This window comes from Zalophus californianus, chromosome 4, assembly GCF_009762305.2.
Source record: "Zalophus californianus isolate mZalCal1 chromosome 4, mZalCal1.pri.v2, whole genome shotgun sequence".
In the NCBI taxonomy this organism is placed as follows: Eukaryota; Metazoa; Chordata; class Mammalia; order Carnivora; family Otariidae; genus Zalophus; species Zalophus californianus.
The window spans coordinates 126071677-126098999 of record NC_045598.1 but is presented as its reverse complement, the minus strand read 5'-3'; the positions used below and the strand labels follow the sequence as shown (position 1 = coordinate 126098999).

At 39.5% G+C, this 27323-nt stretch overlaps 1 protein-coding gene across 1 annotated transcript in view; it reads left to right on the top strand.

The window, feature by feature from the left end:
- CRH (corticotropin releasing hormone) overlaps nt 1–27323 on the top strand; it is a 184623-nt gene that overhangs the window by 38742 nt on the left and 118558 nt on the right. Inside the window, exon 5 of the mRNA XM_027575150.1 lies at nt 26728–26890. The gene's annotated coding sequence lies outside the window, so the exon portion shown is untranslated. The remainder of the gene's footprint in view (nt 1–26727; nt 26891–27323) is intronic.

The window sequence follows — 27323 nt, the reverse complement described above, 5'->3', positions numbered from 1 at the left end:
GCCTAGATAGGGGGACAGCCTCCTTAGCTGGTCTTCCTATAATGCATTCTCTACACAAGAGCCAGTAAAACCTTTGGAGACAAATCTAAATCCAATTATCTCTTTCCTCTGCATAGAGCCATTGATGGCTTCTTCACATTTAAAATAATATTCCCTTTCTTAAGATGGCCTATGAGGCCCCTGGCCCTGTCTGCATCCCTGACCTTGCTTCATCTACTTTCCCCTTTAGCCACTCTGGCTTTTTCCTGTTCCTTGAACACTCTTACATCTCTTGCTGCAGAGGAAACTTCACTAGGGCAGAGACCATGACTATCTTGTTTATTGCTGACTTTTTAGTGTCTATCTCAATTCCTTGAGCATAGCAGTAGGTACTCCATACTTATTTTTGAGTGAGTAGGTGAATTTATGAGCCAAATGTGGTAAGAGAGGCTTGAACTAATTTGGGAGTTCATGGAGGGGATACTTACTGTGGCCAAGGAGGTCACTGAGGACTTATAGACGAGGAAATGTTCAAGCTGGACATCAAGGCTGGACGTAAAGATTCTCTAGGCTTAAGAAAAGGAGTAAAGTCTGACCTGTTCAGGATGGCTAAAATTAACAACACAGGAAACAACAGATGTTGGAGAGGATGCAGAGAAAGGGGAACCCTTTCACACTGTTGGTAAGAATGCAAATTGGTACAGCCACTCTGGAAAACAGTATGGAGATTCCTCAAAAAGTTAAAAATAGAACTACCCTACAACCCAGCAATTGCACCGCTAGATATTTACCTGAAGGCTACAAAAATACTGATTCAAAGAGGCACATGCACCCTGATGTTTATAGCAGCATTATCAATAATAGCCAAATTATGGAAAGAGCCCAAAGATGGTATGTGTGTGTATGTATGTGTGTGATGGAGTATTATCATCCGTCAGAAAGAATGCTGTCTTGCCATTTGCAATGAAAGGGATGGAGTGAAAGTGTATTATGCTAGGCAAAATAAGTCAGTCAGAGAAAGACAAATACCATGTGATTTTACTCATGTGTGGAATTTAAGAAAAAAAAAACACTGATGAACATAGGGGAAGGGAGGAAAAAAAGAGGGAGGCAAACCACAGAGACTTTTTTTTTCATGTTCAGTAGGACTTTATTCAAAAATATCACTTTCTCCTAGAAGCTTTTCAAAGCAAACTGATTTAAAATTATACCCCGCACACCCCAGTTTCCCTTCTCTGCTTTATTGTTCTCCATAGCACTTGTTAATTTTTACTTATTATCTTATTCATAGTCTTATTGTCCCCAGTAGAATACAAGTTCTAATAGGATCACTTTTGTTTTTGTTTTTTTAACTGCTAGCTCTCTAAGTTTACAGAATTTTCTTGGAAAACATTGGTAGTTATCAAAATTTTTGAATGGATCTAGAAACCATGTCTGTCTCTAATGCACATTAGGAAAGCTATAAGTTAAAGCAAATAAACAAAAGGCTGTTTTGCTGAAAAACCTGCAAACCTTAAGGAGAACAATCAGTCTCTCTTTAGGACTCCTTCAACAGAGAGAAAACAAATTCATTCCCATAACATTTTCTAGCTCTAAAGTTTGTTTATTTTGATCCTTATCTTCCAACACTGACTCTCTGCAGTCATCCTCAAGAGTACAGTGTCATCTGACCTAGCATAGCATTCAATCTTCCTTTGTTAAGATGGCCTATCAAGAGATTAGCAAAATATTTCTCTCTTCATCCTTTTATTTTTGCTACTCTTTAGATCCCTTTAATCATATAATTTTCCCTTTTTCTTTTCTTTTGCTTTAAATTTTTTAAATTGTTATGTTAATCACCATACATTACATCATTAGTTTTTGATGTAGTGTTCCATGATTCATTGTTTGTGCATAACACCCAGTGCTCCACGCAGAACATGCCCTCTTTAATACCCATCACCAGGCTAACCCATCCCCCCACCCCCTCCCCTCTAGAACCCTCAGTTTGTTTTTCAGAGTCCATTGTCTCTCATGGTTCGTCTCCCCCTCTGATTTACCCCCCTTCATTCTTCCCCTCCTGCTATCTTCTTTTTTTTTTCTTAACATATATTGTATTATTTTTTCAGAGGTACAGATCTGTGATTCAACAGTCTTGCACAATTCACAGAGCTCACCATAGCACATACCCTCCCCAATGTCTGTCACCCAGCCACCCCCTCCTTCCCACTCCACCCCCACTCCAGCAACCCTCAGTTTGTTTCCTGAGATTAAGAATTCCTCATATCAGTAAGGTCATATGATACATGTCTTTCTCTGATTGACTTATTTCACTCAGCATAACACCCTCCAGTTCCATCCACATCATTGCAAATGCCAAGACCTCATTCCTTTTGATGGCTGCATAATATTCCATTGTGTGTATATACTACATCTTCTTTATCCATTCATCTGTCGATGGACATCTTGGCTCTTTCCACAGTTTGGCTATTGTGGACATTGCTGCTATAAACATCGGGGTGCATGTACCCCTTCGGATCCCTACATTTGTATCTTTGTGGTAAATACCCAGTAGTACAATTGCTGGATCATATGGTAGCTCTATTTTCAACTTTTTGAGGAACCTCCATACTGTTTTCCAGAGTGGTTGCACCAGCTTGCATTCCCACCAACAGTGTAGGAGGGTTCCCCTTTCTCCGCATCCCCGCCAACATCTGTCATTTCCTGACTTGTTACTTTTAGCCATTCTGACTGGTGTGAGGTGGTATCTCATTGAGGTTTTGATTTGGATTTCTCTAATGCTGAGCGATGTTGAGCACTTTTTCATGTGTCTGTTGGCCATTTGGATGTCTTCTTTGCAAAAATGTCTGTTCATATCTTCTGTGCATTTCTTGATTGGATCATCTGTTCTTTGGGTGTTGAGTTTGATAAGTTCTTTATAGATTTTGGATACTAGCCCTTTATCTGATATGTCATTTGCAAATATTTTCTCCCATTCTGTCAGTTGTGTTTTGGTTTTGTTGACTGTTTCTTTGGCTGTGCCAAAAGCTTTTTATCTTGATGAAATGCCAGTAATTCATTTTTGCCCTTGCTTCCCTTGCCTTTGGCAATGTTTCTAGGAAGAAGTTGTTGTGGCTGAGGTCGAAGAGGTTGCTGCCTGTGTTCTCCTTTAGGATTTTGATGGACTCCCGTCTCACACTGAGGTCTTTCAACCATTTGGAGTCTATTTTTGTGTGTGGTGTAAGGAAATGGTCCAGTTTCATTCTTCTGCATGTGGCTGTCCAATTTTCCCAACACCATTTGTTGAAGAGACTGTCTTTTTTCCATTGGACATTCTTTCCTGCTTTGTCAAAGATTAGTTGACCATAGAGTTGAGGGTCCATTTCTGGGCTCTCGATTCTGTTCCATTGATCTATGTGTCTGTTTTTGTGCCAGTACCATACTGTCTTGATGATGACAGCTTTGTAATAGAGCTGGAAGTCTGGAATTGTGATGCCGCCAGCTTTGCTTTTCTTTTTCAACATTCCTCTGGCTATTTGGGGTCTTTTCTGGTTCCATACAAATTTTAGGATTATTTGTTCCATTTCTTTGAAAAAAGGGGATGGTATTTTGATGGGGATTGTATTGAATGTGTAGATTGCTCTAGGTAGCATTGACATCTTCACAATGCTTGTTCTTCCAATCCATGAGCATAGAACGTTTTTCCATTCCTTTGTGTCTTCCTCAATTTCTTTCAGGACTATTTTATAGTTTTCTGAGTACAGATCCTTTGCCCCTTTGGGTAGATTTATTCCTAGGTATCTTATGGTTTTGGGTGCAATTGTCAATGGGATCGACTCCTTAATTTGTCTCTCTTCCCTCTTGTTGTTGGTGTATAGGAATGCCACTGATTTCTGTGCATTGATTTTATATCCTGCCACTTTACTGAATTCCTGTATGAGTTCTAGCAGTTTTGGGGTGGAGTCTTTTGGGTTTTCCACATACAGTATCATATCATCTGCAAAGAGTGAGAGTTTGACTTCCTCTTTGCCGATTTGGATGCCTTTGATTTCTTTTTGTTGTCTGATTGCTGTGGCTAGGACTTCTAATACTATGTTGAATAGCAGTGTTGATAGTGGACATCCCTGCCGCATTCCTGACCTTAGGGGGAAAGCTCTCAGTTTTTCCCCATTGAGAATGATATTCACTGCAGGTTTTTATAGATGGCTTTTATGATATTGAGGTATGTACCCTCTATCCCTATACTCTGAAGGGTTTTGATCAAGAAAGGATGCTGTACTTTGTCAAATTGTTTTTTCTGCATCTGTTGAGAGGATCATATGATTCTTGTTCTTTCTTTTGTTAATATATTGTATCACATTGATTTGCGGATGTTGAACCAACCTTGCAGCCCAGGGATAAATCCCACTTGGTTGTGGTGAATAATCCTTTTCATATACTGTTGGATCCTATTGGCTAGTATGTTGGTGAGAATTTTTGCTTCTGTGTTCATCAAGGATATTGGTCTGTAATTCTCCTTTTTGATGGGATCTTTGTCTGGTTTTGGGATCAAGGTAATGGTGGCCTCATAAAACGAGTTTGGAAGTTTTCCTTCCATTTCAATTTTTGAATAGTTTCAGAAGAATAGGTATTAATTCTTCCTTAAATGTTTGGTAGAATTCCCCTGGGAAGCCATCTGGCCCTGGGCTTTTGTTTGTTGGGAGATTTTTGATGACTGCTTGAATTTCCTTAGTGGTTATAGGTCTGTTCAGATTTTCTATTTCTTCCTGGTTCAGTTTTGGTAGTTGATACATCTCTAGGAATGCATCCATTTCGTCCAGATTATCTAATTGGCTGCCATAGAGTTGCTCATAATATGTTCTTATAATTGTTTGTATTTCTTCGGTGTTGGTTGTGGTCTTTCCTCTTTCATTCATGATTTTATTTGGGTCCTTTCTCTTTTCTTTTTGATAAGTCTGGCCAGGGGTTTATCAATCTTATTAATTCTTTCAAAGAACCAGCTCCTAGTTTCGTTGATCTGTTCTACTGTTCTTTTGGTTTCTATTTCATTGATTTCTGCTCTGATCTTTATTATTTCTCTTCTACTGCTGGCAAACCACAGAGATTTTTAACTGTAGAGAACAAACTGAGGGTTGCTGGAGGGAAGGTGGCGGGGGATGGGCTAAATGGGTGATGGCTATTAAGGTGGGCCCTTGTGGTGATGAGTACTGGGTATTATATGTAAGTGATGAATCACTAAATTCTCCTGAAACAAGTATTACGTTATATGTTAAGTAACTAGAATTTAAATAAAAACTTGAAACAAACAAAAGGAGTAGTGTCTAAACAATGATGAGTTGTAATCCTGTTGAACTGGGACATAAGGTATATGTAATGGACCTGCACAAGTTAGGGCTGGAAAGACAATTCTGGATCTGATCATGGGGAATCTTGAACACCAGGTTAAAGTGTTTGGATAGTTCATCTGACAAAGGAGACCTACCCCTGCCTTCCAGGGAGCAAAGTGATTAGTGTCCTAGGAAGATAAATTGGTCCATGGTCTTAGGTGGTTAACAGTGGAGATGAATGAAAAAAGGAACAGATGTGAGAAATATCCTAAAGAAACTGTTGTCAGGAATTGATAACTGATAATTGATAACTCAGTATGAGATGAGGAACCAATGCAGATTTGAACTTGGGTGATTCAGAGAATGATGATACTAATAATAGAAATAAAAAATCATAAAAAGATGATTTTTTTTGAGGGGAAAGATAATGATTTGGTTTGTAATTTGTTGAGTTTAAGGTACTAATGGAACATGCAGTTTGTGATGGAATTTGGGACTAAAGGTAGGATGAGAGATATAATTTTCACTCATTCATTCATTTGTCCAGTGAATATTTATTGAGCACCTAGCACATGCCGGACACTGTATCAGTCATTGGAAATACAAAGATGAAAAGCATAAACCCTGACTCTGCGATTTCCTTTTTGCCATACCCAACTTTTTTTAACTCAAGTCCAAGAGGAAGACACTCCTCTATTGATAATTTTAAATTATGAAGATCAACAATGTAACTGTTGTAATATGCATGATTATTTATATGTTTTATTTCTTTTATGATTATAGGCTTATATTAGAAGGGGTTTCATCATGCAAACATAATTGCTTATAATTTATAACCTAGGATTCAAGGAAATCCTGATGTGATTATCTTAAGGAACAGTTTGAAGATGTGTCTTTGACTTTGACCAATGATTAGGTCATTTCCTCTGCATATCTAACACAGTGAACTGGCACAGGAAAAAGACCCCAAAATACCAATATGCTGGAATTTGGAAGACTTTTGTTTCTCAAAGGGGTAAATTCTGTGGATAGTTTTAGTAAGGGTGTCGTTTTGAAGCCAAATTCAAAGGGAAAACAATAGTGCCTATATTGAGTCCTGGAAGAAGCAGGGATCACTACTTAATGAGATTGTTGTTACTATTTTTCTGATGGGAGATGATGGGGTGTTAAAAGCAAGGTGAGGAAAATTGTGGGGAGAAATCAGGAGGCAGACATGCAGGCCAAGTAGGGAAAGAAGTCTTGAGAAAAGGGGGTACAAGTTATTTAGAAATGTGCACTTTAACTTCATTATCCTATTTTATTTGCCCAACTGCATGCAATTTTGAAAAAGAATTATCTTTTCCACTTTACAGAAGGAAACTGAAGCTCAGAAAAGTTAAGTGACTAGGGTTACAGGACTAAAAGTAAGCAAAAGCTGGGGCTTGACCCAGTGGCTTTGACTCTAAGTCTACAATTCTCTGCACTGTACTGAGCTGTTGGGAGAGACTATATGCTCTGGTGCTCTGTCCCCCTGCTCTGTTTGCTCAGGTTTGTGGTTGAGCTTAAATGTCCTTCCCTCCCTCTCTGAGGTTCAAACCTTACTTATCCTCACATGCCACCTTCTTAATGAAGCTTTCTCAGATCCTGTCAGCTAGGATTCAACAGCTCTTTGTCTTTACCTCTCCTATAGAGTCTCTTTTTCTCTATGGATTGCCTCACATTCTTTACTGCCATTATAATGTTTATTTGTATGCGTGTTTTAGTAGACACTAAACCCCTTCAGGGTAAGCCCTGTATCTGAATCATCTTTATTTCCTCACAGTACTTAGCACAATGCCTCAAAGACATTTAATAAATATTTATTGAATGAGCGTATGAGTGAGTGTATGAGTCTTCGGGTCTCCTGAAGCAGGTGAATCAGCTGGATAACTGCCAGGACTTCCTTTGCCTCTCCAATTGGGGGTGGGACTGATGTCTCCTGGGTGTTGTGAGGGGGATAGCCAGGTGAAAAAAGGAGGGCAAGGTTTGTTTTACTTTATGCAGGTAAAAATTGAAAGATGTAGAAGTAGTGAATGGATAAGCTTAGAACTGAAATGCGATCTGTATGATAGTCTGAAGATTTTAGGAAGAAACTTCCAATCCCTTAGCTCAGGTAAGCTGGAATAATTGGCATTCTGGGCTGTGTAGTTGTGTTACTTGGCACAAAGAGAACAAAAATATATTAAGTATGTTATAGGGAGATCAAAAAAGACCAAGAATAAATTGGGATCGTAGCCTTTTGCAGTCATTTTCACTTTGGGCTGATGTCTGCCTTATCCATTTTGGAGTCACATGATTCTGTCTGCTGCTAGATGATCTGGTATGGTTGGAGCAAAGGCAATTAATTCAGCAGCTCCATGGCTCACTTCTAACAGACTGTACTGAAGAAGTTCAGCATATCAGTGAGAGAGAACTGAAGATTAAGGATGAGGAAGCAAACGGAACTACTGCCACATGCCTGGATGAAATCACCCCTGTGCCGAAAATGTATCAATCACTCTCTCAGCTGTCAAAGGGAGAAGCCCAGAAGAGCAACTCAACTTTAGCCTCTGCCATAACTGCTTCGAAGAAGAATTAAAGACTACTCAACTTTGGGCGCCTGGGTGGCTCAGTTGGTTAAGCGACTGCCTTCGGCTCAGGTCATGATCCTGGAGTTCCAGGATCGAGTCCCACATTGGGCTCCCTGCTCAGCAGGGGGTCTGCTTCTCCCTCTGACCCTCTTCCCCCTCATGCCCTCTGTTTCTCATTCTCTCTCTCTCAAATAAATAAATAAAAAATCTAAAAAAAAAAAAAGACTACTCAACTTTAAAGCATGGGACCAAGAAATGTGGGTTTAGAGTATGAGAACATGGTAACCATGCTTTTAAGGAATCCATAAATGTGCTGTGAGATATTGTTCTGGTATTCTCTTTCACCGACAGTTTCCTGAAGAACTAGTATTTAGTTGTAATGCAAAAAGTAGAAATCAGGAAACTCACACCAATGTACATTCATATTACTTTGACCAGGTAAATTAAAATCAACAGGACTTCAGAATTTAAAAGGCTAACCATAGGAAAGCAGTTGTTATTTTTTGCAGTAAAGAATTCTTGAAAATGGCATTGTAGACAGATTGTTGTAAATCAGATTAATGTTTCCCAACAGGAACACTATTGTACTTGAAGGTTTTAAAATGATATCATAATGGTAATGGTAAAACTAAATTTGTATCCTCCATAATAACTGAATATAGAAAAATTGTGGTCCAGATTAGAGCACGCAGAATGATCAAATGAGGTTCTACATTTTAAAATACTTTATAAGATTTAAAATATTATATAAATTCTATTATTAAACATGGAAATAAGGGTATATTAGTTCAAGAGGGTTGTTCTGTAAAGCCTACACAAAATAGAGGTTTATTATGTTAAACATTTGAACTACAGTTAATATGCTACTTAGAATAAACAATATTAAATATCTGATTAGTGGGCACCTGGGTGGGTCAGTCAGTTAAGCGGCTGCCTTCAACTCAGGTCATGATCTCAGGGTCCTGGGTTCAAGCCCTGTATCGGGCTCCCTGCTCAGTGGGGAGTCTACTTCTTCCTCTGCCCCTGCCCCCATTCATGCTCGCTTGCTCACTCACTCTCTCTCTCAAAAATAAATAAAAAAATCTTAAAAAAAATCTAATTAGTGACAGTTTTTCTTTGTTCTCTTGAAATTCAAAGCTTGCTTTGCTATTTTTTTCTTTTCTTTAGAAAGGGGAGGGTAATTTGAATGATTTAGAACATTTCCAAGAATTGGATTATTTCCTTTTTTTCTTAATTTCTGATGGTAAAGTTAATAAAATTTGGCTAGGGGTGTAGTTCAAATAGTGTATACTCAGTTTATATGGCTACTTCTAATGATGCTTACCCACATTTTCTTTTTTTTAAAAAAAATTTTATTTATTTTTTGACAGAGAAGGAGAGAGAGAGAGAGGGAACACAAGTAGTGGAGTGGGAGAGGGAGGGGGAGAAGCAGGCTTCCAGCAGAGCAGGGAGCCCGATGTGGCCGTCGATCCCAGGACCCTGAGATCATGACCTGAGCCAAAGGCAAACACTTAACGACTGACCCAACCAGGTGCCCCACTTTCCCCCATTTTCTGAAGTAAAAGGACTTTCACTTCTTACTACCTGCACTCTTTTCAAATGTACAGGTGTTATCCAGGCTAGTATATTGGGAGGACATTCATTCATTCAGCACGTATTTTATTGAGTATCTACTATATGCCACTGTAGGTAATGGGATGTAAGAGTGAACAAGATGGACAAGGTCCCAGCCTTAATAGAACTTATGTGTCAAAAAGGAAGAAATAAGGTGATGAGATGGAGAGTGACTGGGTTAGGGAGAGATATGTGTGTTGGGAGCCATGTAGATTGGGTGACCAGAGAATGATTTTCTGAGGAGGTGATATTTGTGATTTGAATGACAAAGAAAGGTCAATCATATGACAGTGATCTGGGAGTAAGGGGCCTCCAGAAACGGGAACAAAAGCAAGTGCAAAGGCACTAGGACAAGGATGAGCCTTGCCAAATAAAATACAGGGTGCCTGGTTAAATTTGAATTTCAGATAAACAATGAATATATACTGTTTTAGTATAAGTGTATCCCAAATATTGTATGGGTCATACTTATACCAAAAAATAATTCATTTTTATCTGAAATTCAAATTTTACCAGGCACCCTGTATTTTTATTTGCTAAATCTTACAACTGTAGCCTGGGGTGTTCAAGCAACAGAAAGAAGTCCGGTTTTGCTGGAAAACAGTCAGTGAGGAGAGGGTGGCAGGTGATAAGTTTGGAGATATTGGTAGGCGCTGGATTGTTGAGCTTCATCAGCTAAAGTAAAGAGTTTGGATTTATCCTAAGTGGAATGAGAAGTCACTGGACTATTTTAAGCAGGGGAGTAACACAGTCTGTTAAATACATGGAGAGATAAGAGAAGGATGGTCACATATTAATTATGTCTTGTGTTCTCTTCTTGGTATGGGTGGGGGGGTGGAATACCTTTACAAGTGGAAATTTCTTTTATGGAAGGGAAATATTTGCCCTGCTATTTAGTCAGATAGGAGGGCAGAGAGCTCTTGCGTCCACTGCTTCTCAGTTACCCTCAGCTCAAAATAATCCTTATGCCAAAGTGGCATATTATGAGGTGGCATATTCTGATCCCCTTCAATACATTTTATAATCAATAAACCCCTATGCATCTTATAGATGTTCTCTTGGCAAGAGCTCTTTGAGGTTTTAGTTCCTGGCCCTTTTAAGTTAAGGCAGTCTGCTGCTTGAGGATGTCTAGTCCCTCTCTGCCCTCCCCATCCATACCAGTTCTCCTAAAGAGTTGGTATTAAAAGCAAAAGGATAAAGTTATCAGAAAGGGATTTCAGTAGTCTGGGGAACCTAATTATATAAATTTGGTCTGTCTTTTTGGAAAGTTACTGAGTTATCTCAAATGACATAAAATCACTTTCTAAATCAAAGTCACATTCACTGCCCATTATCACTCTCTCCCCTCTCCAACGCTTCCTTATTTGATTAGATTCTATCATCTGCACTGAGTTGGGACACTGTTCCTGTAATCTTAGCTCCTATGGAACACTTGCACTTGATTCACAGTACAGGAAAAGCCATGGTTTTCTGACACTCTTGCATCAACTAATCAGCAAAGGACCTGAGAAAGGAAACAGTTCATTGGTTCATTCACTCGCACCCCATAGACCTATAGGGCAGATGGGGAAAGCTCCAACTAAAGCCTGGGGATTTAGGAATGCTTCCCTGTCAGTCATGAGCTGGAGCAGAATTGTGATGGGGAGCAAGAGTAACCAGTGCTCCTGGGCTGAGGCTTTCTCCTTAACAAGGGAGAAGCTCCCTGGCCTCCCACGGTTCAGGAAGGAGGCAGAGCCCAGCGGCACTACATTCCCACTTCCTTTCTGTCCTTAAAACTTGGTTCAGTGTTTCTTTATGACATCCATCACTTCTCCTACCAGCTGTGAGGGCAGGAGGAAAAGCAATTAAGGGCATTATTAATCAAGTTCCCACAGAGAAGGGTCAAACTGCAGCCGGATTTGACAAAGCAACAACAATTCTATCACCAACAGTTATAAAAGTAGATAGCTCAACATTTTAAAGCTATATTTGGGCCTATTCTTTCTTAGCCCTAAAAAATGTTATTGAAAGTGAACATCCCAGAGTTGATTAGAAACTTGCCTTCCTTTGAGTTTTGGAATTGTTTTGAGTTTTTTTTTTTTTTCTTAGATTTTATTTTTTTATTTGACAGGGAAGGGGAGCGGGCGGGGAGAAGAGCACAAGCAGGGGGAGCAGCAGAGGGAGAGGGAGAAGCAGGCTTTCTGCTGAGCAGGGAGCTCGACACAGGGCTTGATCCCAGGACCCCAGGACCCAGAACTGTTTGAGTTCTAACAACATTTGAGTTTGGCAAGCTTTGTGTTTCCTTTGGGAGTGGCAAAAGTAAATTGGAAAACATATCTGTGCTTTTGCAGACAAGAAAAGGTTTCTGCGTTTTATTGTATCATGTGTACTAGAATTTCTTTTTCACTGAAATCCATGGAAAATGAGAAAAACATTTTGAGAAATGAGAGAAATATTTTATAGAATTCATTTTGTAAATGCATTTAAAATATGTGTTAAAATCCTGTTCATTTTATAGGATTAGTACTATTCAAAATTTTTGAAGCAGACAGTGTTTCTTTGGGTGACAACCCTTCATCCAAAAGCAGCATTCACAGAGGGGCCCGCTGATTACTGCCTCTGCATAATCAGACTGCTCTTCATGCTGCACTTTGTGTGATTCTTTCATATTAACTTTCTCACTTAGTCAAGAAATATTTATTGAGCATCTATTGTGGGTCAGGGATACAGCAGAGAATAAAGCAGACTCATTCTCCTTCCTTGTAAAGTATATAATCCAGCAAAGAAGACAAATGCTAATTAGACTTATTTTAACATAAATTGTAGATATCACATTGTTTTATCTTTAAAGTCACAGCTGTGTATATCTGAAAAATAATCTCACATTTTCTTAACCCGTGCTAATTATATTATTTGTGATACAGGCAACAGGTGCAAAAGACCAATCACTTTCCAGTTATATTACTGACTCTGATATGCTTGCCTCAACTGGGGTAGAGCCTTAGCAGCAAATTTTGCTATGTGAGAACACTTTGGTTAAGGTTTTTTAAGAGTGTGTATTGTTTCAGCTGAGATGGTGGAATGGGGAGTGGGGAAGAAGGAAGAAAACTAAGTATAAAGAAATTTAATTTTATAGCCTCAGCCCAAATTCCCTGAAAGCAGATGGGTTAAAGGAAACTCAGGAAGGTAAGAAGGGAAATCCCAGGCAGAGCCAAACAAAATGTTCATTGGACCAGCAACTACAGCCCCAGGTGGGGAGGAGGAGGCTCAAATTTCCTCATTCCCAGGACTTTTTCTTTCATTTATATCCTAAATGACTCAGGGGATTTCACAGGGGACAGTGAGAAGTAATTAGTGTTTAGATAGCCCCTTGAGATCTATCTAGGGAAAGTACAAGGTAGAATATAATGGTTTAGGGTTGGGATCAACCAACAATTTAGCTGGGGTCACTGGGGCAGCCATTGGAAAAGCAACATAACCAGTTACCCAGTAAGAATAAAGTATTAGCAGAAAGCCTAGGGAGAAACTGAAAAGACAAAGGGATAAATGGATATTGTCAAGTCCTGGGTCTAGTCTGGATTAATACTTCCTTTCTATAGTGTCTCAAACCACCTCCTTCTTTGTACAATGCCCTGGCTATATAGGGTGTTAAAAAGAAAACTACAGGCTCAAAATGGAGTCACCAAACTGGGGCTTAATACCTAACCTAACTGCAGTTTCAGTCTCCCCGAGAATTCTTAACCAATTGCTCAGGAATTTTCTGGTCAGCTGCAATGAGGTAATCTGTCACAGGGTCTCTCTCCATCCCCCAAAGGAAGATGAGGTCATCTTCCTAATAAGACCCTCTGTGGTTCCCCCTAAGGGAAAGTGACCTTGCCTGAAACAATCCTTTCTTTTCTTTTACTAATAATTTCCTTGCACCACCCTCCTTCCCATAAAAACTTTCCATTTTTGTACAACTCCTCAGAGCATCTCTCTACTTGCTAGATAGGATGTTGTTGGATTCATGAATCATTGAATAAAGCCAATTAGATCTTCAGATTTACTCAGTTGGGGTAAATTTTTGTTCTTTAACAAGGGACAAGGGAAACATCTCATCCAAAAGTACTTCTCATGTTCCTCCTAAAATAATATTAATTTTGCTCAAAATTTTAAACGCTGCATAACACTCAACAGAAGTGATTAGTAAGATCAGTTAAGCTTGCCCCAATTAAAAAGTCACCAAGAATTTAAATTAAAAAAAAATTGAAAAGTAAAAAAAAAAAATTTTACCAAGAAACCTTTGACTCTTTGAGAAGATTGGCTCCTTTAAATCATTAGTAACCAATCAATACTTGCCTATTTCTTGGTGAGGGGGAGGGTCAGTACTTTTGATTTTATTGGTTTATATTTCATCTTATGACTTGATTCAAAGACATATTATGATGTAGTGATTAAGGCTGTGGAACTCAGAGCGGACTGACTGGCCTCCCTATTTCTCAGCTGTGTGATCTTGGGAAAATTATTTAATCTCTCTGTTCCTCAATTCCCTTATCTGTAAGATGGGGGTAGTACTATGTACTATGTACTATGTACTATGGTATAGGTTTATTTTGAAGACTGTATGTATGTATAGTACTATGTACTATGGTATAGTACTATGGTATAGGTTTATTTTGAAGACTGTATGCATGTGGTTTAGAATAGCACTTGGCACATGGCCGGTCCCCAAAAGGGTTAAATATTATTCTTATTATCAAATATTATTATTTGAATTGTTTAGGGTAACTTTCCTGAGAACAGACATGTTCCAACTTTAATTTGGCTGGTAGCTGTGACTTCTGGCAATTGCACTGATGGGAGAGGCATGCATACATGGATGAATCTCTCCTTAAGGACCATTTGGTTTGTAAAAAAGTAAATGTAACCCTTGGGTCCCTTGAAGGACCCACATAGGTTACATCATAATAAAAACACTTATTATGTGTCAGGTACTTTATATGCATCATTTCATTAAATCTTCATAGAGAACTCCAAGAGTAAGTACTATAATTATTCCCCACTTTACAGCTGAGAGAACTGAGGCATAGAGAGGTTAATGAAAAAAGCACACAAGGTCAAACAGCTGGTAAGTAGTAGAAAGTGAGTTTTCAAGCCCACTTGTCTGACTCCAAAAACTGCTCTTAACACTGATACTGCGCTGCCTTGACCTCTTCTAAGCAAGCCCTTGCCTGAGAAATATGAGAGAATACCTTCTCTGGGCCTTCCAGGAAGCCAATAGCAAGGCCTCCACTTACAAACAAAATGCACACAATGTCGCCAAAAGAAGTTGTGCCATTTGATGGAAGAGAATCATGCATGAGAAGATGCAGGGACTAGAGATGATTCCTAAGGTAATTTTTAAAATTAAGTCCTGAGATGGTATGCAACAGATTTCAATAATATAATCCCAGTTCTTCAAGTAGTCATCAGGATCACTTGCTCCTGGGCCTGGGGGTGACCTACCACAGGGCTCTCCAGGTCTCCTGCTGCTTGGGATCCTGCATCTGAGCTTCTCCGGAGGTGTTTATTCACTCTGTGCTCAGCTGGTCCCTTCCAGCTATTGCCACACAATCCTCAAGCTAGTGTTTTATTAGAGTTTGGGAATTCTCTTTGGGCAAGGCACTGACTAGTAATTGTTTTTGGTGCTACTGTGATACATTTTCACAAACTCAGTAGCTTAAACAACATTAATTTATTATCTGTAGTTATGGAGGTTAGAAGTTCCAACATGGGCCTCCCCTGGGCTAAAATCAGGGTAGAACTATGTTCAGTTCTGAAGGCCCTGGGGGCAAATCTGTTTCCTTACCTTTGTCAGTGTCCTTGACCTGTGGCCCCTTCCTCTGTTTTCCAAAGCAGCAATGGCTTGTGGAGCCTTCCTCATATAGCCTCTCTCTGCACCTGTTGTCCCATCTATCTCTGACCATAGCAGGAAAGATTCTCTGCTTTGAGGATTCATGTCATTAGATTGGGCCTGCCTGGATAATCCAGGCCAATTTCCCGAGTTTAAGGTCCTTAACTTTAATCACATCTGGAAAGTCCCTTTGCCTTGTAAGGTACCATATTCACAGGTTCTAGGGACTAGGACATGGACATCTTTGGGAGGTCATTATTCTACCTACCACAGGAATGAAACTGAAACTGAGGTGTTTAGTATCATCAGTTTAGAGTGCAAAAAATGTCACCCCATAGTGGTTTCCCAGTTGCTACCCCTGTGTCCCCACCTGCCTTTTTAGCCAGAGGTCCTGGGTGAGGTGAGGCTGGGAGGGGGCCCTCCAGTGATCAGTCCATGAACACTAGGAATTTAATCCAGGAGGTCAGCCTCAGTTAATATTGCCTTGCTGGGAGAAGAGTGATCATTACTATAAGAGCACTTGTTCTAGCTTGCTACTGCTACTCCCACTCACTGGTGCCACTGCTCCAACCTGGGCATACAGTCCACTTATTCAAGGGCTGTGTCACAGAAGGTGTGGTGGTATTGAAGTTGCCAAATAGAAAGCTTGTTGCCATTGCCATTGCTGCGCTGACCAGAACTGACTAGAACAGGATGGGGAAGGAATTCTTCCCTCACCCACGGGTACCCCATGCCCAAGCAGCCCTAGGTTCTCAATAACTTCCTTTCATGAAATGGTCTTTTCCATCTGTACATGGATCAATAGGCATTTGTGTGGGATTAGCTGTCTCCAAGTCCTGGTAAGATCCCTTTGCCTGACCCCTGACCTTAGGGTGACCCTGAGGAGTATTGTTGGGAATCTCTGCCTCCCAACAGAGTCAGGTGACAATTATGGTAACTTTGAAGCAAGAAGCAAAGGAGTTGCGGTTCTCATTTCCTTCCTATTGGCCCTTACCTACAGCCTCTGAGTTTCTTACACAAATTCAACCACTCCATCTTGGATGTCTTTAAGCTTAGTCTCTCAGTGGGGTGAAGGTGGGGTTGAGGGAGTTGGACCTTGATGCCAGCAAAATGTCTGTTAGTAATTGAAGGGCATTTTGGTGACTTGTCCAGGAAAAGTGAAAGCTTCAAGGCAACTCCATGTGGCTACCATCAGAAAGCAAAGAACAATTAGCAATTTACAAATGGCAATTTTTTAAAGTAAGAAATATTTAAAATTTCTAAGGAGGGCACATGTTGTGATGAGCACTGGATGTTATACATGACTAATGAATCATTGAACACTACATCAAAAACTAATGATGTACTATATTTGGCTAACTGAACATAAAAAATTAATTAAAAAATATTTAAAATTCCATTTCACTGGGCATCACACCAGCACAGTAGTCTTCAAACATTTTTGCTTCAAGACCCCATTACACTCTTAAAAATGTGTTGATGTGTGTTGGATCTATTGATAGTTTCCACATTAGAAATTAAAACAATTATACATTAATTCATTGAAAAAACATTAGATATTAATATAATTAACACATTTTAATTAAAACTAACTATATTTCCTATGACAAAAAAAAATTGAGAGAAGAGTCACCTTGTTTTACATTTTTGCTAATTTCTTCTGTTTGGCTTGATAGAAAACAGTTGAATTTTTTCATATCTGCTACTGCCTTCAGTCTGTTGTGAGATCTCAGTTTCGGCCAGCTATCCTGGGGTAATTTCAAATCATATGTGCAAGAGTGCTTTGGAGATGGTAAAGCACCATAAAAATGCTTGTTTGCTATTTCTATACAGGGCTGCTAAAACAGGAAGTAACAAGAAATTCCTCCGTTGAGGCTCATCACACCTCTTTGATTAAACACAGGACAATTCAGCCCACCCAGAAATGAGGTGTTTGTTTCTTCTTACAGAATTTCAGAAATAATATTCTCACAGAAACTTACATGAAAAAAGTCCATCAATTTACTAGATACCAAAGCAAATCTGACTCCATGCTAGACAAACTGTAGTTCCAAGAATCCAAGAGATCCAGTTGGGAAAACTGAATGACTCTATATTACATTAAAAGAGAGTTTTTTTTTTTTAATTTTATTTTATTATGTTAATCACCATACATTACATCATTAGTTTTTGATGTAGGGTTCCATGATTCATTGTTTGTGTATAACACCCAGTCCTCCCCCCCGCCCCAATCTATATACCTTTCAGAGGTAGGTATTCTGAAGCTCAGAAAGATTAATGGAAAAATGACTTACGAAATGTCACATAGTTCTGATAAATGGTAAGTAAAACTGGGAATCTAGCCCGGGTTTTCTGATTGCAAATTCAGTAGTTTTTTCCCATTGCATTACAATACCCCTAGGTGGTTTATCTCCTGCTCATGGGACTCTAAAAAAGAGGGAGGTAGGAAAGACCTGTCTAATTTGGAGGGAAGAATATAGGGAAAAACTTTAACCATGGCTGCAGCACACACACCTGTGGGAACTATTGCCTTCAGGGATTATAGTGTCTTGGGAGATGGAATGGGAAAATGTAGGATGCTAGATCATTGGCAGCAGGTAGGATAAGGATCTTTGAGGCAGATTTTCTCCTTCACAGTTATATCCAACTCTGTCTATGATTATAATGTGCTGACAAAGAAGCCAAAGATAGAAAATTAGCTCAACACTAAGTACTATTATGTGAATGCCCCCAAATAGAGTTGAAGATGCTGTTCTTTTGTTGGAAGTGCCACCCAAAGATCTTGAGTGATTTATCCATCCAGCTAGCAGCTAGGCCTACAATAGTGAAGGGCAAGAAATGATTGCTTAAGTTTTTTATTTCTCTTCAGAGGGCTCTCCATTGTCTTCCTAAACAACCCTCAGAAACAAACATTTTGCTTTTCCAATATGGCATAATCAGATGGATACTTCCCAGTCATTGCCTTAATTGACTTGTTTACAGCACAAAATCATTTGAAAAGACTTCCTTTAGCTTCCCTTGGGTTCTCTGATACCTATGTGTCTCAGCATCTTATTACTTCTGAATGATCCATGTCAGTCTGTTTTGTAGGTTTCTTTTGTTGGCGAGCACTTAAATGATGATGTCACATGAAACCCTGTTCTCTTTTCCTTGTTGCACTTTTCCTAATCAATGCATTTAGTCTTTTGAGTTCTATATCCAATTATTTACTGATAATTTAAAAAGCTTTATCTCATGTGCAGATTTCTCTCTAGCTTCAGATCCATCTATCCAGTTGCCGTTTGGAGGTCCTACATGCTCTTGAAACCAAGCATGTCCAAAATGGAACTCATTTTTACTGCTGTCTCTCAACTTACTTCTCCTTTGGTGTTCTCCACCCAGCAAATGGCACCACCATTTATCTAATTGTATAAATCAGTGGCTTAGGAGTTACACAGGACACCTCTCTCTTTCACCCTGTGAGGGAAAACTCTATTTTTCTCCTCTATTCTCAATACTTCTGACACTAGATGTGTGAGAGTTTTTTTCACACCACACAGTTCTCCAATTCTCAGTGATACTGACAGGATATCCTACAAATTTAACTCAGTTCTGACACTCTCTGTCTGAAGATAGATTAAGGACTCAGTTTCACAATGCTTTCCATATTGGATGCCAATCTCAAGTCTAGGTTGTTACCTGTACTTCTGACTGATTGGCTATAAATCAGGGTTCCTGATTTAGGGTGCCACTCTCCCAGTACCTCCATATGTCCACTAACCCAGAAACTCATCAAATCTTGTTGTTCAAGTGTGTTCATAGAGCTTAATCTGTAGTTCCTCCTTCCCCCTTCCCAGACATTAGTGGGTGGGGCTGAAAGTTTCATCCCTCTAATCAGTTGGTCTTTCTGGTGACCAGTCCCATCCTGAAACTGTCTAAAGGCCCCAGCCTATCTCACTTATAAGCATAAATCAGGTGTGCCAAAAGGGGCTCCTTATGAATAACAAAAGACACTCCTGTCGCTAAGGAAATTCCAAGGGTTCTAAGAGTTCTGCCAGAAACTGTCCACAAATATATTTTTTATTATACCACACACCCCATAGAGACAGTTGATCACTGAGCTTAATTCTGGCACAATATTAAGCAGGGTTTATTGCAGTGACTCCCAGAATGGAGAGAGAGAACTCTCTGACTTTGGTTTTCCTTCCACCAATCCATGCTCTACGGCCTTGTCTTTCTGAATGTAGACCTGATGATGCTATTCTACCTCCTAAAACTCAGTGGGTCCTCATTGTTCTTAGGGCATAATGTTATTTTCCCACTTCATTTCTTGCCAGTCCATTGCCTTGCATTCTACACATCAAATCCTGCTGAATTTCTTTTAACTCCTGGAGTGAACCGTGCCCTTTGTCTTGCTTCCTGATTTTACAAATGCAGTTTACTCTCTTGGAACATTTTCCCCCTTTTCTCTATCCCTGTGCCTATCTAACTTAATCTTCAGATTTAAGTCAAAATATCAGTCCTCAGGAAGTCTTTTCAGTGTCCCGAGGGAAGGCTGACTACTACCTCTATGTGCTGGCACAGCACACAGAACTTAACCTCGGCTCTTACTGCAGTGTATTACAGTTGCCTATTTACTTGTCTGTGTCCCTATCTGTGGCATCAGTTCAGTTAAGGCAGGAACCGTGGTTGCTTTGTTCAAGGCTGTATCTCCAGCATCTAACATTATTTTTGAGATACATTCTAAGTGACCTTGGGACAAATTATTTAACCTCCTTTTGTCTTTCAATTTACCAGACCAAAGATGGGAATAGAAATAGTACCTATTTTACAGGGTTGCTCTGAGCGATGTCCATATATTTAGAACTTAGAGTGGAATACTCAGGGGTTGTCTCAGTATTCATGTTTGAACAAATTCTGTCATGTAACATTGGCTCACAAAGCCAATGTAGAGACAGCAGAGCCCAATGAATACAACATGGATTCTGAAGCCATGTTGCCTGGTTCAAATGTGAGTTCTTACACTTACTAGCTACGTGACCTTGGGTAAGTTATGCTTTCAGTGCCTTCTGATTTACCCATCTATAAAATGGGAATAGCAGTTGTTTTTATCTCATAGGGTGGTTGTGTCCCTGACACGCACTAAGGACATTAAAATATTTTTAAATGAAATAAAAAATACAGAGAGGAGGAGTGAGAGTATGCAGACATTTGGCACCATGTGATTATCAGCGACAGTTGATGTGGAATGACTTCCCCCTGGGTTATGGCTCCTGCTCAAACACCAAAGCAGGCCATCAGTGGCTCATTTCTTGGCTATCCACACCTGCCATAGAATACCCAAACTTCGTAATGGAATGCAGCCAGTTTTCTAGGGAAGTACAATGTCTGTGAAGTGGGTGCATAAGCACTGATGACTTTCAGGTCAGGATCCACATAATTGCTACAGTTTGCAATGCCATTTAATGTAAATAAATGGCAGCAGGTGTGGGGGATAGGATAGGTTTGAGGGGGCCACCACAGGTGGGTTCTCCACACATGTGAACTTTGTGTCTGAGGTTTGACAGACTTTGGGATTATTTCTGACAGTGGGAAGAACAGCTGCCCTTTGCCTAAACTCTTGTCACACTTTGTCTGAAGGCAAATGCTGACATATTTATGATAGCTCAGTTCATTTACCTTGGAAAGCACAAATGTCCATAATTAGCCTCCAATTATTCAACATGTGGTCTCTCTTCTGGTCTCCCTCCTACTGTCCAGCTTTTGACAGTTTCTGTATGAAGTAGCTTATGCATAAGAAGGCATAAATTAAATATGTCCCTCTTACTGCTCACTAATAGCTTTGGTGAAAGGATTTTAGGCCAGAAAACTAGAACCATTGGCCAGAACAAAGAATTTGAACTAGCCTTATGTTATAGGTTAAATTGTGTCCTCCAAAGATAACCAAAGATATGTTGGAATCCTAACCCCCATTACTTTGGAATGTGATCTTTGGAGATAGGATCTTTACAGAGGTAATGAAAATAAAATGAAGTTATTAGAGTGGGCCCTCATCCAATGACTGATGTCCTTTAGAAGAAATGGGAAATTTGGACAAAGAGATAGGCATACATCAAGGGAATACCATGAAAGGAGATACAGGGAGAAACAGCTATATATAGAGAAGCCCAGATCAGATCCTTCCCTCACAGTCCTTAGAAAGAACCAACCTTGCCAAAACCTGACCTTAAACCTGTAGCTTCCCAAACTGTGAGGCAGTACATTTCTGTTTTGTAAGCCACTCAGGTTTTGGTACTTTGTAATGGTAGCCCTAGGAAACTAATACTAGGTTTAAAACTTACATACTTAACTGTTCCTGGTACCACTGTTACTTATATCTCCGTCACTTTCCCCAGCTAGGTGCCTAGGTGAAGATTATCAGTGGGTGTGAGTACCAGCAGTGATATTTGGTTCCAGCCTCTATCAGCAGAATCACTAGACTGCAGTCTTCTTGTCTACCTCTTTGCCTCATTGGTAGTCAAAGAGCTCTTGCTGTATTGGTGCTCATTTCTACTCTGACCTGTGGCTTTAGCCATTTCTATTGACCTAGCCAGTTTCAAAGAATAAGAGGAACCTATATATCTCTGTTTGACCAAACATTTATGAAACTTGTTTGACCACAGAACTATTTTGTCATATAACACATGGAGCATCTTTTGGGAATTACTACCGATAGTGTTTTTGTTGTTCTGGGAAAAGATCAAGGTGACTTTTCAAGGAGAAATCAGGATTAGACACTGGGGTGGGAGACAGAGTTCTTGGAATTCCCTTAGGATGGAAATTTATAGTCATTAACCTAAGACAGATGATGTCAGATAATTCTCTGTTGTGGGGGCTATCCTGTCCATTATAGGATATTTAGCAGCATCATTAGCCTCTACCCGTTAGATGCTAGTATCCGCTACTTCCCACTCATAACAGTATTAATGTGTCCAAGCATTGCCAAATGTCCCATTGGGGAGTAAAATTGCTCCTGTTTGAGAACCAGTAATCTCAGATTACTGAAAAAGTTCACAAATTGACACTTGTTTTCTATATTAAAAGTACCAAGATAGGGGCCCCTGGATGGCTCAGTTGGTTAAGTGTCTGCCTTCAGCTCAGGTCATGATCTCAGGGTCCTGGGATTGAACCCTGAGTCGGGCTCCCTACTCTTCAAGGAGTCTGCTTCTCCCTCTCTCTATGCCCCTCCTCCCTGCTTTGCTCTCTCTGTCTTTCAAATAAATAATTAAAATCTAAAAAAAAAAGGTACCAAGATAAAGAAGGGAGTCAGAAGATTGAAGAAGTGTGTGTGTGTGTGTGTGTGTGTGTGTGTGTGTGTGTGTGTGTGTCTTGGGGAGGGATAAACTAGAAAGGAATCTCCATGGAGTCATTTGCAAAGAGATGGGGAAAAGGGACACAAGACAAATGCAGACCCCATTTGCTCTGAGATCTCTGTGAGTTTACTGGTATCCTAGTAACTTTTCCATTTTTGCTGCTTTTGTTATTGATTGGGCATTTCTCCTTATGGCAGGTGTCAGTAAAACTCTTATGGCAAAAAGAATCTGTGTGTTTTAGGGAACAAAATCAATTAGAGAAGGTACACACATGAATGATCTAGTTGTTAGAAGACTCTTGAACGAAACCAGGCTCTGTTCTGCCTTAGGATGTTTGCATGGGGTACTTATCTACCTGGAATGCCTTTTATCTTAGGATCTTCTCAAACACTGGTTTCAAGGAAAGACTTTTCCTGACCCTTCTCTCTAATGTAATGCTCCCTGATGCATAAATTTATTTTTTTAAACTCAGTGGTTAATTTTATTCCAATCAAAGACAAAGATTTTTTTGAATTTTATGTTTACTTTCTTGAAAATATTTTCTTGTCTATTGTGTGTATGGTAATTTCACCCACATTACTAAAAAAGTATCATGAAGTCATTCATGTAAAAGATAAAGAAAATCCCTTTAAACACATCTCAGGGGAAAAATATCAAGTAGGCCATTTAGTAATTTATATATTGTTAACAGACTATAATACAATCCTGGTTTAAGTCAAACATATAAACATTTTGCCATTAGTATATTTTTCATAAATTGACAGGTATTAGATATAAAACATTGTGTTTCTTAGAACCAGGCTCAGTGGTTTGTAAAAATGATAAACTTGTCAGTTTATAGTGTTTTTGTGTGTATCATTTTGTATCATTTTCATAGTAGCTGCACTGGGTGTTCAGTATACAAATGTGACTTAACCACAGTTGAATGGTATTAGCATTTACCACTTTTTGTGAAGTGTCAAAACTTTACTTTCATTCAGGTCCCTTTACCTTTTCCACTTTTAAATATCATTGTATTCAGTATCATTATTTTCATTTTTATTTTAATTACCAAGTATAATTTAGAAAACTTGTGAGAAGGGTAATCTATTCTGTTTGCCCATATTTCTGCCCTTTCTGTTGTTTCTTCCTTCCTGATGCCACAAGTCTCCTTCTTTTATCATTTCCTTTCTGTTTGAAGAACCTGCTTTAGCCATTCCTTAAGGGTAAGCCTTCCAGCAACAATTTTTTTTTTTTTTAGTTTTCTTTGATCTGAGAATGTCTTTATTTCTCTTTTATTCCTGAAGAATAGTTTTGTCAGATATAAAATTCATCGTTGACAGTTCTTTTTCTTTTTCAGCACTTGAAAAATGTTCTACTTCCTTCTTGCCTCCATGGTTTTAGATGAGAAATCTGAGAGATCTGCTGTCATTTAAATTGATGTCCTCTATGGGTAATATCATTTCCTTCTGGCGGCTTTTGATTTTTTTTGTCTTCAGTTTTCAGAAGTTTAATTATGATGTGTCTTAGTATAGATTTCTTTGCATTTATCTTATTTAGAATTTACTCAGCTTTTTGAATCTGTGGCTTTATTTATTTATTTATTTATTTATTTTAATTTCCAAAATTGGGAACTGTTTAGCCATTATTTCTTGGAATACTCTTTTAGCCACTCTCTTTATCCTCTCCAGCGATGGCAATATTGGATCTCTTGTTGTAGTCCCACAAGTTCCTGAGACTGTTTTTGTTTTTTTTTGTTTTGCTTTTTAGTCTCTTTTTTCTCTGTTGTTCATATTGGGTAATTTCTATTAATATATTCTCAAGTTCACTGATCCTGTCCTCTCCACTTTGCTACTGAATCCATCCAGTCAGATTTAGAAATTTTCGCTATTGTATCAGTTCTATAATTGCCATTTGGTTCTTTCCTATAACTTATAGTTCTTTGCTGAGATTTTATATTTTTTCATTGTTTAAAGAGCATTTTTAATCCTTGCTGAAGCATATTTATGATGGCTGCTTTAAAATCCTTGTCAGATAATTCCAACATCTGATTCATCTAGATGTTGGTGTCAATTGATTGTCTTTTTTCATCCAAGTATGATTTTCTTTTTTTTTTAAAGATTTTATTTATTTATTTGAGAGAGAGAGAATGAGATAGAGAGAGCATGAGAGGGGCGAGGGTCAGAGGGAGAAGCAGACTCCCCGCTGAGCAGGGAGCCCGATGCGGGACTCGATTCCGGGACTCCAGGATCATGACCTGAGCCGAAGGCAGTTGCTTAACCAACTGAGCCACCCAGGTGCCCCCAAGAATGATTTTCTTGTTTCTTGGTATGATGGGTTGTATCCTGGATATCTTGGTTATTACATCCGGAGACTCTGGATCTTATTTAGTATTTTATTTTGGCAGGCAGTCACCCTTTTAGGTTTAGCATTCCAGTCCTGGGCTACTTTTGTAGGCTGTGGTTTCAAAGACAATTTAATTTTCAGAGCCTTTGTTGTACTATTTTGGTCTGCTTGGTGCCCTTGTAGTTTTAACAGATCCCTGCTGGTGCTGCCTTCGAAGGTAACAGGAGCTTCCCCAGCCTGCATGGATTCCTGGTAAAGACGAAGATCACTTCCTGTGTTGAGCACTTGTGTCAGAATCCTGCCTCCTTATGGCCTAACTGTCCAGTATCCTTCAGAGAGGGCTGTCTTAGGCCCAGGGAGGAAGGAAAGTCCTGGCCACTTAATGCCAGCATAGCTCCAGATAGATTCTTCTTGCTGGTTCTATAAGCTTGCTCAACCCAGAAATTTTGTATTGTAACACCCTGATTATTTCCTTCATAGCACTTTTTATCTGAAATTATATTTATATTTTATTTTGCTTTTTCAATGTCTGTTTCCCATACCAGAAATAGCTCTGTGAAGGCAGAGTTTTTATTTTTAAAAAGTTTTGGTGTTTCCCAGCACCTAAACAAAATAGGTCCTCAATAAGTATTTATTGAAGGAAAGAAGAAATCCCAAGAGGTAGAGAAGATGATGACAGCTATAAGGAGGAGGGATAGCATACTGAATTCTTAAAATATATTGTCTATTTGGACAATAGGGCTGAGATTTTTAAAAATTTTATTTTTAATTTATTTTGTTTTTTGAGTAGGGAGTTGAATTTTTATTTTATTCATTTGTTGATTAGTTCAACAAATATTTATTAAGTACCTATTAAGTACCAAGCACTGTGCTAGGGATTTAAAGGTAAGAAAAGAGGTCTGTGCCCTGCTGGGCACCATAGTCTATGTAGGAAGACAGGAACTGAAAAAGAAATGCCAATGCAATGTAGGTTATGAAGCAGAAGTGCAAGTTGTGGGGCAGCAGGTCTCATCAGTCTCCTGTGAGGTGGGGAGGGGTCTCCAGCCTTTCACATCTGCATAGCTCTGTGTAAATATTTGCCAAGAGAGTGAGTGTCTGGGCCCTGGAGCAGCCCAAACTGGAACACTGGGAACTCCATAATCTTAGAATCCTCACCATCACTAATGCTGTTTGAACACTTTATAGGTGCCATTGTTTTCCAGCCCTGGCTTCTTTAATCCCCACAGCAGCCTTTCATCAAGGGTTCTCTTATCATCTTTCCCCTATTTTACAAACAAGGAAACGGGCTCAGACTGGGGGTCCCCTAACTGGTCAGAAATGGAAGCCAGGTGGCTGCCTCCATGGCCCATGCTTTTAAACCCCACCACCTCCCCAGGGAGGAGAGCACATCTCCACCTCTCCTCAGGCTTGTGCACTTAGCTTAGCTTCCCTCTGCCTCCCTGGTGCACTAGTTGCCTGAGTTGCCTTTCTTTAGCTTCACTTGTACAGAGACAGTGACATGAACAGGATCTCCTGACCCAGGACGGTTTTGGTGGAAAACAAAATGCTGTTTCTAGTCAATGCTAGGATCAAGAAGGATCCTCTTCTTTGGGAACTGAGCCCTGGCTAATGGTCCATATGGATTGTCTGATGTTCTTTATCCCACCAGTGTCCATGGGCATAGAGTTAGTACTGGATGTTCCCAACCTAATGGGCTCTTCATTTCACTGATGGCTGCTCTCTTCCTTCCTCAGGTCCTCAGATTCATCAACAAGACAGAAACTCCAAAAGAGGGATTTCTTGGTATAGAGATTATGAGGGCAGACTCGGGAGCCAGATAGCTTGGGCCCAAATCCTGTCTCTGCCACTTACTGGTGATGTGACCTTTGGCCATGCGACTACATAGTTCATCTGTAGGTGAGTCCATGTGGTTCTATGGCACAGGTGGGAAGTGAAAGGGCCACTTTAACACTAATAAAAAATTACCTATAGCTGTTGTTTATTGAGCACTTACCATGTGCCATGCACAGGCTAAGTACTTTATATCACTGTCTCATTTTATCTGCATAGTCATCCTAGGTAGGTGTGGCATATTGCATTTTTCAAAGATAACTACCCAATATTTTCCATCCTACATGCTGTTCTTGAAATGTGGTATTGATACTCTTCCTATAGAATGATGAGATTTATATCCCTTCTCCTTGAAATTGGGTCGACCTTTGTGATGCTTTGACCAATAGACTACAGCAGAAGTGATACTGTGTGACATCCAAAATTTGCCATAATGGTCATAAAAATGTTGTGTACTTAAAAAAAAAAGCCATGTACTTACTTTGCTCTCTTGGGCTAC